The 13,675-nt window shown below is 41.0% G+C and overlaps 1 protein-coding gene across 2 annotated transcripts in view; it reads right to left on the bottom strand.

The window, feature by feature from the left end:
- Nucleotides 1-13,675, bottom strand: part of LOC6550325 (irregular chiasm C-roughest protein) — a 131,192-nt gene that overhangs the window by 17,597 nt on the left and 99,920 nt on the right. Inside the window, exon 1 of one of the 2 annotated variants that reach the window (XM_001976737.3) lies at nucleotides 4,248-4,684. The exons of the other annotated variant lie outside the window; for it this stretch is intronic. The gene's annotated coding sequence lies outside the window, so the exon portion shown is untranslated. Of the gene's footprint in view, nucleotides 1-4,247; nucleotides 4,685-13,675 lie in introns of those variants that run through there. 2 annotated transcript variants of the gene reach the window in all.

A 13,675-nucleotide genomic window follows, 5' to 3' on the forward strand; every position in this document is an offset into this window, starting at 1 on the left:
CCCGGTCGCCGGGTGCCTGGCTTGATTTTTCCCCTTCCGCGGGTTGCTTTTTGGGTGGATTTTTAGCTGAGTACGGGCTGAATGAATGAGCCGGCGAGCGAATGAATGAATGAATGAATGTTCAACTGTCACTTCCGTCAGTCGGGCCAAGCGGAGTCAGGGCCAAGAAAAGGAAACCAGCACCACCACCCACCCACACGTCGGTAGATTGGAGTGAGATGGTGACATGGTGGTGCGGTGGTGCGGTGGTGCGGTGGTGTGCTGGGCCAGCGGGTGGATAAGTGGGCGAATGGAGACGACAACGCGTCAACATTGTTGGGGAAATGCGGGGGCCAAACGAGTAATGACATATTCAAACGCAGCGCGAACTTGACGACGCCCCAAAGGAGTGAAGATGTTCTATCCAAAGAAGGCGCTTAGCGGGTGAAAATCTGGGGGAGAAGCGGCGGAAGGCGGAAAATTCGGGGGGAGTTTCGGGGGAGGAAATGTGCACAAGTAGCGTTGCCAGACATTCTGACAAAGCTGGCGACAAGGACGTACACTTGTAATAACACGAAAAGGATATTGTAAAACATTTTCATAAGTTCTCTCAATTTCTGAGCGCTTTTTTCTTCCAGCTCGCGTCGCGTTCAATTGCTGATAAAAATGGTCCTTAGAGCAAGGTTTAAACCTGGGGGATTTTGCGAGCACTCAGAAGAACTACGGATTAGGTTAATTAGTGTTAAGTATCATTTGGAAATATGCAATTTAAGAGTTTACAATAAAATTCTCTAGATAATATAAGGAAAGTAACAAAATTAATATTATATATTTATATAATAAAGCGTAATTAGGCTTGACATAATTTTGAACTTCCCATCCGAGACCTGTTTATTCATCGAACTATTGACAGCTTCCGTTTTACCTTCTTCACCCCCAAAAAAAAAATCGTATTTTTCAAATTCTACTCTCGTTTTTGGGCCATATGGCTCATACATTTTCGGACTTAGTTTTCTTATTCCGACTGTTGTCCGACAATAAGGAAATTTTATGCCCATTTGAGTTCAGTCTTTGAATGTTTCCCCTCCCTGTAAATCACCCTCTTTCATTTTTAGACTAATTTGATGTTTGTCCCCATTTGAGATACGAATTTCTCGGGTCTTTTCGCTTCGTTTTCCATTTTGGGCCGCTTGCCAACCACCGAAAAGTCAAGGGAATGGAATCACACATGGCGGCCCGTTTTCCAATTTTAACTCCCACTCTAGGGGGATATTTTTCCTGCAATTTTTCCCACCCCCTTTTTAGCCTTTTCAAGGCGATGGCACACTTCAGTTTCCCTGCCTTTCCACTCGTGGTCCAACTTTTCCCATCAATGACTATTAATTGGCATTCTCGATGGGCTAAGAGTGGTGGGGTGAGGGGGAAAGCGGGGTGTGTTCCAACCCCCCAAACCGATCCGCACACCCATCCCCTGGCATGCTTCACTTGCATTAAGGCGGCGCCATTAAAGCTCATCAAAAATGCAGGCCAAAGTGGCGCACTTTAAAAATGCCGCCTCTCATAGATTTTCATTTTCCATTTCCATTTTGCCCCCCTCCCCATAAAAGTGGAGTGCCATGTTTTGAGGTCAGAAGCAACCCCCTGCCCCTCTCCACGCAACTAATGATGATGGCTTGACAAATATTTATTGCTTAAGCATTTGAGTGCAAATATTTTAATTACTCTGGCGACAAGACAACAGATCCGGAGATGGAAAGTATAGATGAAAATGAAACTGGATCTGGGATTCTGAGTACTAAGTTCTGGATTCTGGGCCCCATTTCTCAACGCTGATGAGGCTTAATGAACTGCAAAGCGGCCCTCAATTGTCTTCAATTAACCAAATTAACCAAGGGATAAATTGCTTGCCTTTCGAATGCCCTCGTCTGCATTTCTTTTTAGAGATGAGATGAGAAATTAGCTGGCAGATGCAAATGCCAGGCAATAAGTATTTTCTTATACTGCCTAAATGATGTAAAATACCAATTATTCATTAAACGGAGCCATATCTTGAACAAAAAAGGGGCAAAAATGATGAGCGCAGCAGTCAAATCGGTGGAACCGATACGGCAGAAACTGTCAAAATGTCTGACAGCTCCGCTCTCAAGGTAATCCAGAGGGATTGGGGCAGAAAGGGGGTGACGAACATAATTTGTGGCATGCAAAGAACTAACAAAGCGACAGGCAGGCGAAAAAAAAAAAAAATGCAAAATCGCAGGGCGAAATTGAAAAGGAAAAATAAGTTTCGACATGCTGACGAGGACGCGTCAAAACGATCCAACAAATGCGGCCTCGCCAATCGATAACACAGCAACAAAAAGTGCAGGAGAAATACAGGCAACAACAACTTGCGACATGAGCATGTTGCACTTCCTGCCACGCCTTCTGAACGCCTCTTCTGCCATCCTTTTCCCCACACTTCCCCATTTTCCTCCTGTCGATTGTTTCAGACGTTTTTAGCAATTTGCAATGCCAGCAAATTGGGCCAAATTATAAAATCCAAAGGCTACACACACTCACGTTCTCAAATACACTTTAAAAACTTCTTGTTTTCAAACAAAAAACGTAATAACGTTATTCAAAATGTAATCATATGAGCTTCTTATAGGAATAATAAATATGAAAACAACAAGTCATTGAAATCATCTAAAAAATCAATACATTTTCTGGTCAAGAGCCAATGCTTTCTGAGATTAGTTTTGCTAATCGTATTTAAGCAAATCTCGCAGCCAATCAATATTTTTCCTGTGTTTATCATGCGACATATATGAAAGCAGAGGCAGCAGTAGAGTAAGTAAAAGGTGAGCTTGCCAAAGAAGATTGAAACTTTGCTTGCTTTTTTAATGACAAGGGACAGGTGCGTGAGTCTGAAGATACGCTTCTATATGTATCTGCAGGTGTGTGAGTATCTGTGTGCACTGCATCGACGTATTGGTAAAGCTTCTGGGCCTTCAGCTTCTTGAACTCGCATTTGTGTCTTTAACACCAAAGCCGCTAGCAACATTTTCTTCGTTAACAGCTGGAGGGAGTTACACAGAAAAAAAGAATTTATAAAACAAAAATAAATCCCGAATGGATTTATTATTTGATTTAGGAATTTTTAATGTAATGTGAATAAGATAGACGAAGTGCTCGCTTTCAATTTAATCAATGAGAAAAAGTATTAAATGTATTTGCGAATTTATTAACATAACAACCAAATGTATGTTAATCCGTAAACGACACACATAAAACATAAGTATAAGTATGTTATAAATAAACATGCGCATTTAAGAATAACGGCAAAGCGCACATTTAATATACATTGCCTATTATGTAGATTAAAACTTGAAGTTGAATGTTATATTTATTATAGTTTATCGTATGCCGTAAATTGTTCAGAATAATTTTAGCATTGTTTAGCATATTCAAGTAGATTTTTTGTTTGTGTACATACTTGTATACAACAACAAAAAATTATTCTATACATTTAATATTAATTTTTCAACATAAGTGCTCACGAAATGCCTAATCGTTGGCTTGCTTCTTACATTTTGTTTTCCAAACTTATTGTTTGAAATCATAAATCATGCAAAACCAAGAAAAGAAAAGATCGAATCAGTTAAGCAGAGCACTTTTTTCTACAGATGCTCTGGGGAAGAATGCTCAGAAGAAGCTAATTAGGTGTCCAAGGTCTGGAGTTGAAGATCTATTATTGAAAAGGGGAAAGTAAATATCCAATTGAAAGACTTAAGGTGTTTGGGTATAACACAGTGAATTAAATAAATTAACTCAACTTAGGTTTTTTATAAGAAACATAATTTTTAGATTCTATGATCCATCCTTATTAGAAAGATGGTATTTCAACTAGTAAAGAGACACATACTTAAATTTTGAGCAACTAGTTATTGCCATTGGCCATTTCATGAAGCTGAAATTATAATATAAATATTCCTCAACACAGTTTGCAATCAAAAATCTTGCTTCCATTTTCAATTGAAAGCCCTATTTTCTCAGGAAAAAAAAAAAAAAAAAAAAAACACTAGCAAATTCGAAATCAAAATGCCAAAGTGGCCAAAAGCGAAACTTTAAAGGGGCCAAGAGAGGCGGGGACTTGGCTAACAGTATATTATAAACAAAATCAAACGAAAAGGTCAAAGTGAGGGAGCAGCTGTTGCAGTTGGCGCATGAAAAAAGCCAAAACACAGGAGTTTTCTTGAGATTTTACTGTTGAACTTTTTTACTCACACTGTTTGTTAATCAATTCGGGCTCCTTAGTCCTAATATATGCATATATTTTTTTAACTGACTCTGACCGGCCACTGGCACTAATCCATAATCGTTGGGTTGACAATTTTCAGCTTGTTTTGGTTTTTTGGGCTTTGTTTTTTTTTTGTATGATAGCCTTGTTTATTCCATTTTAAGCACTCACTTTTCCACTGGTAATCCACACCAAAATGCAATTTGTTTGGCTTACGTTTGCACCAAAAAAAAATATGTTTAATTATATATCGGTTTAATAAGCATTTACTAAGAGTTTTCTCGGGCGAATATGCGAGTTCTCGTCTTCGGGGTCTCGAAAAGTATCAATGAGATACCAGCTATCGATAGTACGGAGTTTCCGCCGCTGCGAAGCGAACGGTACGAGCGAACGGAACGAAGTGCGAACTCGATCCGAAAATCCGACTTCTTCGGCCGGCGCGGCCTGTCCTCAAACAAAACAAAGCGACGCAACATGTTCGAGGATGTTGCAAGTGGTGTTTCAGGCTCTAACAGCATGCAACAGGGCTAACAGCGCGGCTCGATGCAACCTCTGTTTTACTCAGTATTCGTTTTGATCATTTTGGGATTACCAATGTGTTTTTTAAGTTTCCACAATTTTAATAAATTGGTATATACATAACTATACTAAACGTTTTGCCAACCGCATATGCAATGCATAAATTATATTATAAATAATTTATACGAATATATCGTCTTTGCTATACATTTTTTTCCGTGCAAGCAAATTTGGGAATATAGCCGGCCGATGTGCCACGATTTTCGGCCATCTGGCTTTTGGCCTTAATTGCACCCTGATTTGCTGTTAGCAGCGCCACCTTCCGCCAAAAGTGTGGACCACCAACTGTTGCCGGAGAAGATAAAACACAAAAAAAAGATCACATAAAGTATAAGCCCTTTAAACGCTGCAGATTGAGATAAAGTAGGAGAATTGGCCGTCAAGAGGTCAATGCTGTCGGTACAGCAGCTGTTCTCCATTTCTCCTCCCTCTTCGCACCCACAATTCTTCCCGTTTTGGTAGAAATCTGCAGTCTTTCTTCGGTTTGTGGAATGCCAGAAGGGCTGTGAAGAGCGACATATGGTCCTCTTCCGACCAATTTGAGTAAAAACTCGAAATCTCTGGCTTGACAAAACGAAGGAAGTCCCATGGGAACCACACTGAGAAGTGTTTGATGTGTTTTTTAAACTGCTACTTTTATTTCGCTATTTATTTAACGTTCAATTTACTTAATTTTAAGATTAAGCAGGCTTTTTTTTTGTAGGTGCCAACATTGCTTCGTTTTCTGTTGTCTATCTATAATTCAGTTGGATTAAGAATATTTCAAATGTCACACTTATAAAACCAAGCTCAGTTGAAAACTCAAACTCTGTGGGAGCCATTTTACTAGGTGCGACTTGTTAATCAATCGACTGCATGATGAGTTGATTCTAAGTTTTCCCATAATTGAATCAATACACAAGCTGTGCGTTCCACGAGATACTGGGATACAAAATATACACAGATACCAGATACCAAATGAAGATGGACTGTTGGATGGGAAGATTTCGGCACTGGAGACATGCAGAGACCAAAATAAACAAGTTTCGGGGGGAAATTTATGGCACGATTGCTGCGAACGCAATTTAAACTACGCGTGTGAGGGAGGCATCGCCGGAAAATCGGAAAATTCGAGGGAGTGATGAAGTGTCGGCTCTCTTCCAATTTACCGCTCTCTCTTTTCGCGCCTCTTTCCTCGGATTTCTTGCCCTCTCCTTTTCGATGGGGGGATTTTTCCAAGCACCGCTGATTTTCTTCGGTTCCCCAAGTAATTGTCGTGTAATTTATGGCCGCCGTATGGGAATATCAATGCCTTGCGCTCTAAATTTACACAAAGGCGTCAGATAAGCCGAACGTTGGATAGTTAGGGCATTTCCTCTACTTGTCGTACATACAATATGCGTAGTCCAAAATTGTTTATAAACCCCAATCATAACAAAAAGCCTTTTTTCGATAAGAAAGATCATAGCCAGATCCCATAAATTCCATCAGCGAGATAGGATTTGTTGGAATTTCAGTATTTTGAAACACTACAATAACAATAAAATTGAAATGCATGCACAAGCTTTGTCCTTAAATATTTCAGATAGCTCCTTATCAAGGTACACCCTTTTTAACCAAAAAACAAATTTGTTTCCGCTAATTTGTGGGTTTCATTTCATGAATATATGAGATAATGGATAATCCTAAGCTACAGTTACTAACGTTTTGAAGTACTTATACCCCTTACTCGTAGAGTAAAGGGGTGTACTAGATTCGTTGAAAAGTATGTAACCAGGCAGAAGACAGCGTTTCCGACAATATAAAGTATATATATTTTTGATCAGGATCAATAGCCGAGACGATCTGGCTATGTCCGTCCGTATAAACTGTAACAACTAGAATGTTGAGACTAAGCATGCAGCTTCTAGAGACATAGACACAGCGCAAGTTCCAAATGTTGCCACGCCCACTCTAACGCCCACAAAACGCACAAAACTCTCACGTCCACACTGTAAAGAAATTTTAAAGTTTCTTTAAATTTTATTATTTTTTCCCAAATTCCTACCGATATTCCAGAAAATATTGAAATTTCTCGTTTGCACTTCTACTAGCTGAGTAACGGGTATCTGACAGTCGGGGAACTCGACTATAGCATTCTATCTTGTTTTATCTTGAATTCAAGACCTATTACCATAGCATTGTATCAAATCAAAATTGTATACCTTCTGTTCTGTTTATCCCTGTCTTAGTTGACAGTTTTGGCTGCTCATTAGGGTGTGGAAAAGGGGCAGGAGGGAGAAACTCACCATGGCAACTGCAGATGCAGACATTCAGTGCCGTCCCTATTTTGGATTTTCCATCATTGTTGCCAGGCAGCTAAATATAAGCACTCAGACGTGTAAGTTAAAAGTCCCCTACCTCCGATCCGAAGTCCACATCCCGTATTCCTGTTTTCCGTACCCCCACCTCATCCTCATCTCCATTTCCACTCTCAACTCCCGTACAGCTTTGGTACTTTGGCACGCTTTTCCGCTCCCGCTTCTCCGGAATTCTCGGATTCAAGGGCAGAAAGACACCGCCAATCTCCTAGAGGCGTCGTCCTTCCCCCGGGGATTTTTGCAGACTCCTCGAACTATTTTTGAACGTCCGGCTGTTCTTTTCTTTTCCTTTTTTTTTTTGCACTGCGCCGTGTTCCCCTGGAAATTCCCGTGTTTTTGCCTTTTTTGAAACCAATACCCTGGAAAGCCGGGGAATTTTCGACCAACCCAATAGCCTGGTCCCCTGAACAAGTTTTCTCAATTTTCTGAAATGTGAGCTAAGTATATTAAACTGATTTTAAATCTATTTAATACAATTTACACTTTAGGTTTTGGGGCATAAGCTAAATGAAAAAAAGTTAGTCAGCATCGCTTGGCGAATAAAGTGATTTGATAAATTTCCCGAGGACTTGCAACGATTGAGTTTCTTTGCATCTAATCCCCATCTATCCATCCAGACTCCCCTTCAGTACAGAAGAGGCCAATGGCAGCGTCTCTTTTTATGTGTGTTTACTGTGAAATTTATTTTTAATTTCAACGACGCGACCTGCACCCTCCTCTTCCTACTTTTATTTTCCATTTTTTTCTTTTTTTTCGCCTGGCTGTAAAAAGATGCCATGGAAAGGGAAAACATTTAAACAGGATGCAGCATTTCCAGGCGTGCGGCAGCGGAAAAGGGGAAAAAGGGGAAAATGTCCCACCCAAGTCATGCTGAAATTGCTTAAAAATTGCCAGACAGTGCAAATATGTTCCAGCCAAAAAAAGGGTGTGGGGTGTGTGGGGGCAGGAGGAGGAGGAGGAGGAGGAGGGGCCTTCACTAACGGGGATGCTGACTCAAAGTCCCCCGGCTCCCCTGCCCCTGAAGTTGACAGCAGCGGCAGCAACAAATAGTTTAGTTTAGCCCTCCAAAAAAGAAGTAGCAGGAAAACTGCGGGGAGAAATAAAGTGAAATAAAAATATAACAAAATGCAAAGCGAAAGGGATCAAGACCTCCTCCCTTTGCCCGCCGCCATCCCCCTAAAAAAAAAGAAAAAAAAAACTCCCCGCCCATGGCTGTCAGTCTGGGGCGCATTAAAATGCAGAATGAGGAGCATTTCATTTGCTGCCGTCGCCTGGCGAAATTCAAAATCAGCAAATTACGTGCTGCTGGCCAGAATGTAACTAACACTTTGCCAGTCAAACCTCCATGCCGTCCGCCGCCCCCTCCGTCCACCACCCCATCTCAATTTTCCCGTCCCCAATTCCCATTTTCCATTTCCCAACCCCTTCGCGCGCCTAAGACGACATGTAATTATCGTTCAAAGGGATAGTTCGCAGGGGGTGACAAAAAAAAAAAGAAGAAAAAAACTAAGTGTCGCCGAATGGGAGCCAAGAGTAAATAAGCCAAAGGTTAAGCAGTCACAGTGACTGGCACTTGCAGTTTTGAGATTTGAATACAAGATTATATTTTACATTGTATAGCTAAAAGCTGTGAGTAAACCATCCAGGCTTTGCAGACAGTACTCATCATTTCATAACTCTCAGCTATCAAGCTGCGAAATACAAGTGTATTTGGAATGAATTCATCACAATTTGGCGTCACCGTTTTTCGTTTCAGTTGTAGGCGTAGGAGTGTAACCCAAGTCGTATTTCTTACCAACCAGACGAAATGCCCACCCTGCGCATCAGTTAATTGGGAAATGGTCCCCATAAAGGCCGAGTGTAATGCGACTTCTTAGATTCCTGGGGGTCATTGGCAACAGCTGTTGGTGGAAATGGTGGTCCCAGCGCCACTCCCCCCACCCCACCACCATCACACGATGAAGTCTTAGAGTTTCTTTCGAAAAAAAGCAGCGGTGGGGAATTTTGGTACCGTACATTGGCCTCACGTACGAGTGGTTTTTTATTTTGCCCAAGTTCATTTAAATTTTCCCATCTGTCCATCAGTCCGAGCCTCTAAACCAACTCGTTGCCGATTACTTTCGCTGTCTAAATTATTTGTGCAAAAACGCCGGCGAACGGATACCGCAGACCAAATACCCTAGAAAATGTTTTCAGCTTCAACAAATAATACAAAAATAATAAGCAAAACTTGTAATTTGGCAAAGAAGCTACATAGACAGCAAAACTGATTCTAGCGTTGTGCTCACTGCAAATTCACTGCAGCCTTTGAGAAAAGGGTACGAAAAGAGTTTTCAGAGGTGGGAAAATACGGTTTTGGGTGTTGGGAGCGACGGGCGGCTCAAGGTGAATGGCGCAACGGTAATTAGTTAAAAAGCAACTGCCTGTGAATGCGACTGCGACTCGATGAGTCGTGAGTACACGGCGAGAAATGCCCAAAAGGAACTGTTTCCAGTACTCCAAATATGAGCCTTCAAAATGTTGACTTTTATTAAGGTTATTTGCATTAGCTTCGTTCAAGTTGAACTTTGCACACTTTCTCTTTCTCAGTGTAGCTGGAAGGCTCGACCGTCTTTGGAGGATTCCGATTGATGGGGAATGAGCGGGGTGGGTGCACCGGTTTATAGCACGTTTGGGATCCAACTCGGTGGGTTGGGGGCGTGGCACAGGCAGGGGCGTATTCCTGGCGAGAGGGGTGGGATGGGGTAAAGGGGGAGGGGGGAGGTGGTTGGTGCACTTGACCGGCTGCCGTTCGCTTGACAAAAGTGAAATGTAAGTAATTAAAATTGCCAACGTTTTAGCCTCGCTTCATTTGTAACTCGAAACTTGAAATGTATTTGCCACCCGTCCGCGTCCTCCGGGGATTCACTGTACACATGTCTGCGCCATCGTAACTTTCGAAATTGTTCAAAATTAACAGTGATACTGATACTCAAAATCGAACATTTCGTTAATACTTAAATTAACCATTATTTTACCCAATTTAATTGGTTCAACCCCAACGAATTTATACCTGCCATCTCCCCCCTTTTTTATGCTGTGATTTCCCATTGTTGAGCTTGTATTAATATTATTATTATGATATATATATTTTCTTGCTATTTATTTGTTTTGTTTTTGCTTTTCTGTTTTTCATTATTATTATTTTCGGCAGCAGAAGAGGCTGCAAAATCGCTGAAAAGGCACGTAGCCCATTGATGGAATGAAAAGCGGGGAATGAAGACGCCTTGTGGTGGCCAGGGGGAGTGCGGGGAGGGGAGAAGGAGGGTGGGTGGGGCGGGGTAGGAGAGGGGTTTGAGACAGGGTAGAGCCACTTCACCACGTCGCCGCCTGGCACTTGGCTTTCATTTGAGAATTTTTATTTGGACTCTGCTCTCATCTTTTCCACTTCGATTTTCCATTTCTGTATGAAAATTGCTGATAATCAGTGGATCCCCTTCCTTCCCATCCTCGTTACCCAAAGTGCGAGCTGATCACTCGAAGGGGTCGCTCTTCTGATTGTGATAAGCGTCGGAAAAATAAATGAGGAGTGGACTTCCAGAATTGGGAATAGAAAGTGACAATCGGCGCTGGCAATTGAAAAGATAATGGTGGAATTAAATTCGATATGGACAAGAGTGAAAAACACACCGATTTACTTTAATAATACTTGTGCATGTGCAATCAGAAACAAATAAATCCTTTGCAGAATTATTAGTGAATTAATCGCTAAAACAATCATTTGTTTTGGAGTGCGACGAACGATAGATCGAATTAATTGATAACTCAATCAGGCATTCATTAAATAAACGCGCCAAGTAATTTACAGCACTTTTCCTCAGCTGGAGTTTCAAAGATGCATCTGCATTTTGTACCCTTTTGCTTCTGCTCGGGATATTTAAGCATGTATGCATTTATATATTTACATACATATGTACATATATGTATGTAGGCGATATATGTGCTCAGCCATTGTGACACTCGCTGCGTAAAAATCATGTTAAATAAATGAAATTGTCATACTCGATGGGTTTGATGGGGCAGCTGAAAGCGAAAAATGAAGACGAAGATGTAGACTCAGACACCCAGATGATGATGATGATGATGATGATGGCGATGATGATGGGATGGGATGGATGGGGACCTGGGATGGGGTCTTGGGATGGGGTCTTGAGATAGGATGGGCTGGCTTGCAGATGGATTCGAGATGGGTTGCCAATGGAGTTGATGCTGCAGGCTGCAGGCTGCAGCCTGACAATGATGTTGACGTTGTCGCCCTGATGACTTTCAATGAGTCAACTCCAGGTTCTCCACCTCCATCCCCTGAGATTCTGGGTCCAGGGTCTCACCCCCCCTCCCCCCCCCACACACACAACACCACTATTCGTTCTGAGAAAAGCCCCCCAAAGTCCCCCATCTTCGTCCCAATCACAACGTCTTTTCTTTTTTTGAGCTGTAATTATTACCCGACATTATCAGCGTCTCTCTGCGCAGACCGATTGATAAAAATAAAGTAATCTTGCAGTTGCAGTCTTCGAAATTGTCAGCAGCTTAAGTATTTTTTTGAAGTTTTTGAAGTACACACCAGTACGATTACTGTTGGTTTTCATATTCTCAAATAATTATATTTATACTGCATGAGTAACAAATAGAATTTCAAACAAGTGGATTGATTACTCGAACATTTAATTTTTAAAGCAAAAAAATGTCAGAGCATTGCAAAGTTCGGTCATTAAAACAACTGCTTTTCCCTCGTTTTTTACCCCATTCCATTGAATGGATTTCATGGACGAAATTTATTGTTATTATTAGGAGAGCAATCGCCCCGATTGATAGGGGAATTTTCGGGGGACACTCTCGCTTATTTCCATCAAAAGCATAAGCATGCATATACATTTAAGTTTTTCTTTTTATGGTCCGGGGCTGAGTAAAAATTTATGTGAAAATTCATAATTGGATTATGGCACTCGGAGCTCTTGGTTAGCGGTCGTCGCCTTTGAGGAGGTCCCCGTTTCTCTGCCGGCAAGTGACAATGAACTTGAAAATGGAAAATGTGGAAAGCGCTCGAGGGGCAGCATGACTGTGTCTTGTGGTTTTTGGTTTTCATCGCTCCTTTCCCCTTCTCTTTTTTCCCAGTGTTCAACTAGGTTTTTCTACGATTAAAAGGGGTTTATTGGCCATGTGATGACTTTATTTACACCGTTAGATGACTTTGTTTGGCTTCCTATCATATAATAATTTTACCATCAGTTTAACACAACAGCTGATTATATTCCTTTGGAATTTATTCATCAAGTGAAGCACAAGATTTTTCAATGGCTTAAAAGAAAATGTTTAATACAGTTGGACTTTTGGCACAACGTTGCCAATTTTTCAACCTGTTCGCTGACCTGTCAGAACTCGGTTTATAAATCGAAACCCATCATCGATTACACCCCACTCTTCGGGTTTGCAGATGAAATATGCATGTATTTAAATGCGTTACAATAAATTTTTGATTTATTTGCGACGCCATTGACTGAATTTTAAATGACAGCGATTTATTTCAGATTTATACGTAACAAAAAGGCGATGAGAAAAAAATTAAACCATCTGCCATTTTTTGGGGGAACGGCTATGAATCGCTTTTTGTATTTGGGAATTTTTTGATATAGATGGCAGAGTTTTTATAACACGATAGCTCATATATGTAAATATATATGGCCCTTATCTCTGTCCATCAGCTTATATGATGAAAAATCAGTCACCATTATTCACTTGCTTAAAAAAAAAATGTATTCTTGTTAGATTTAATTCGTGACAACTTTATTTTAGGGGATCCCATTCTCTACCAATCTTATTCTTTGCCATTTTGTGACGACTAACGCCGCTTGGTAAATCCATAAAGAAAATGTGGTTCGATTAAGTTTGCTGGGGTGGTAAAGTTACTCTTGCTACCGACTTAATTAGGCAACGCCAACGAAAAACACCTAAGCGCAGCTTTTACTTTTGGCCTGGGAAACTCCGTGTACTTTGCGCAAGTTTCAATGAAAACAACAAATTAACTGAGACGAAAAGCTGGGCGGGGAGATAGAAGGGGCTTTTCCCCTCGGAAAACACAAATTATCAAAGCAAAAGGCGCTTGAAAAAGACTTGAAGAGTAACTGGGGCCTGGTAATTATGCCGTCTCACTTCTGTGCTTTGTTTTTCTCACCTTTTTCGGATTCAATTTCACATAATGAAGTTTAGAGACTTTAACCGGTGGGGCCTATTAAGGTTATAACTAAAAGATATAAATGCATTTGCTTAGATATTTAAGTTTATAACCTAAAATATTTGTATATATATTTATGTTTATGTTCGAAATGTAAATGGTAAAGACTACGACCCCCACAAATGGCCACTCCCCCATCCTGCCGCCCCCACACACAGAGAAATCCTAAGTGCTTTGTCTAAATATATACGATTGCCAGCCGAAGCCGCGCTTGTCTGCCGCATAAAT

The sequence above is a fragment of the Drosophila erecta genome, unplaced genomic scaffold (assembly GCF_003286155.1).
Source record: "Drosophila erecta strain 14021-0224.00,06,07 unplaced genomic scaffold, DereRS2 tig00000126-arrow-pilon, whole genome shotgun sequence".
Classification (NCBI taxonomy): domain Eukaryota; kingdom Metazoa; phylum Arthropoda; class Insecta; order Diptera; family Drosophilidae; genus Drosophila; species Drosophila erecta.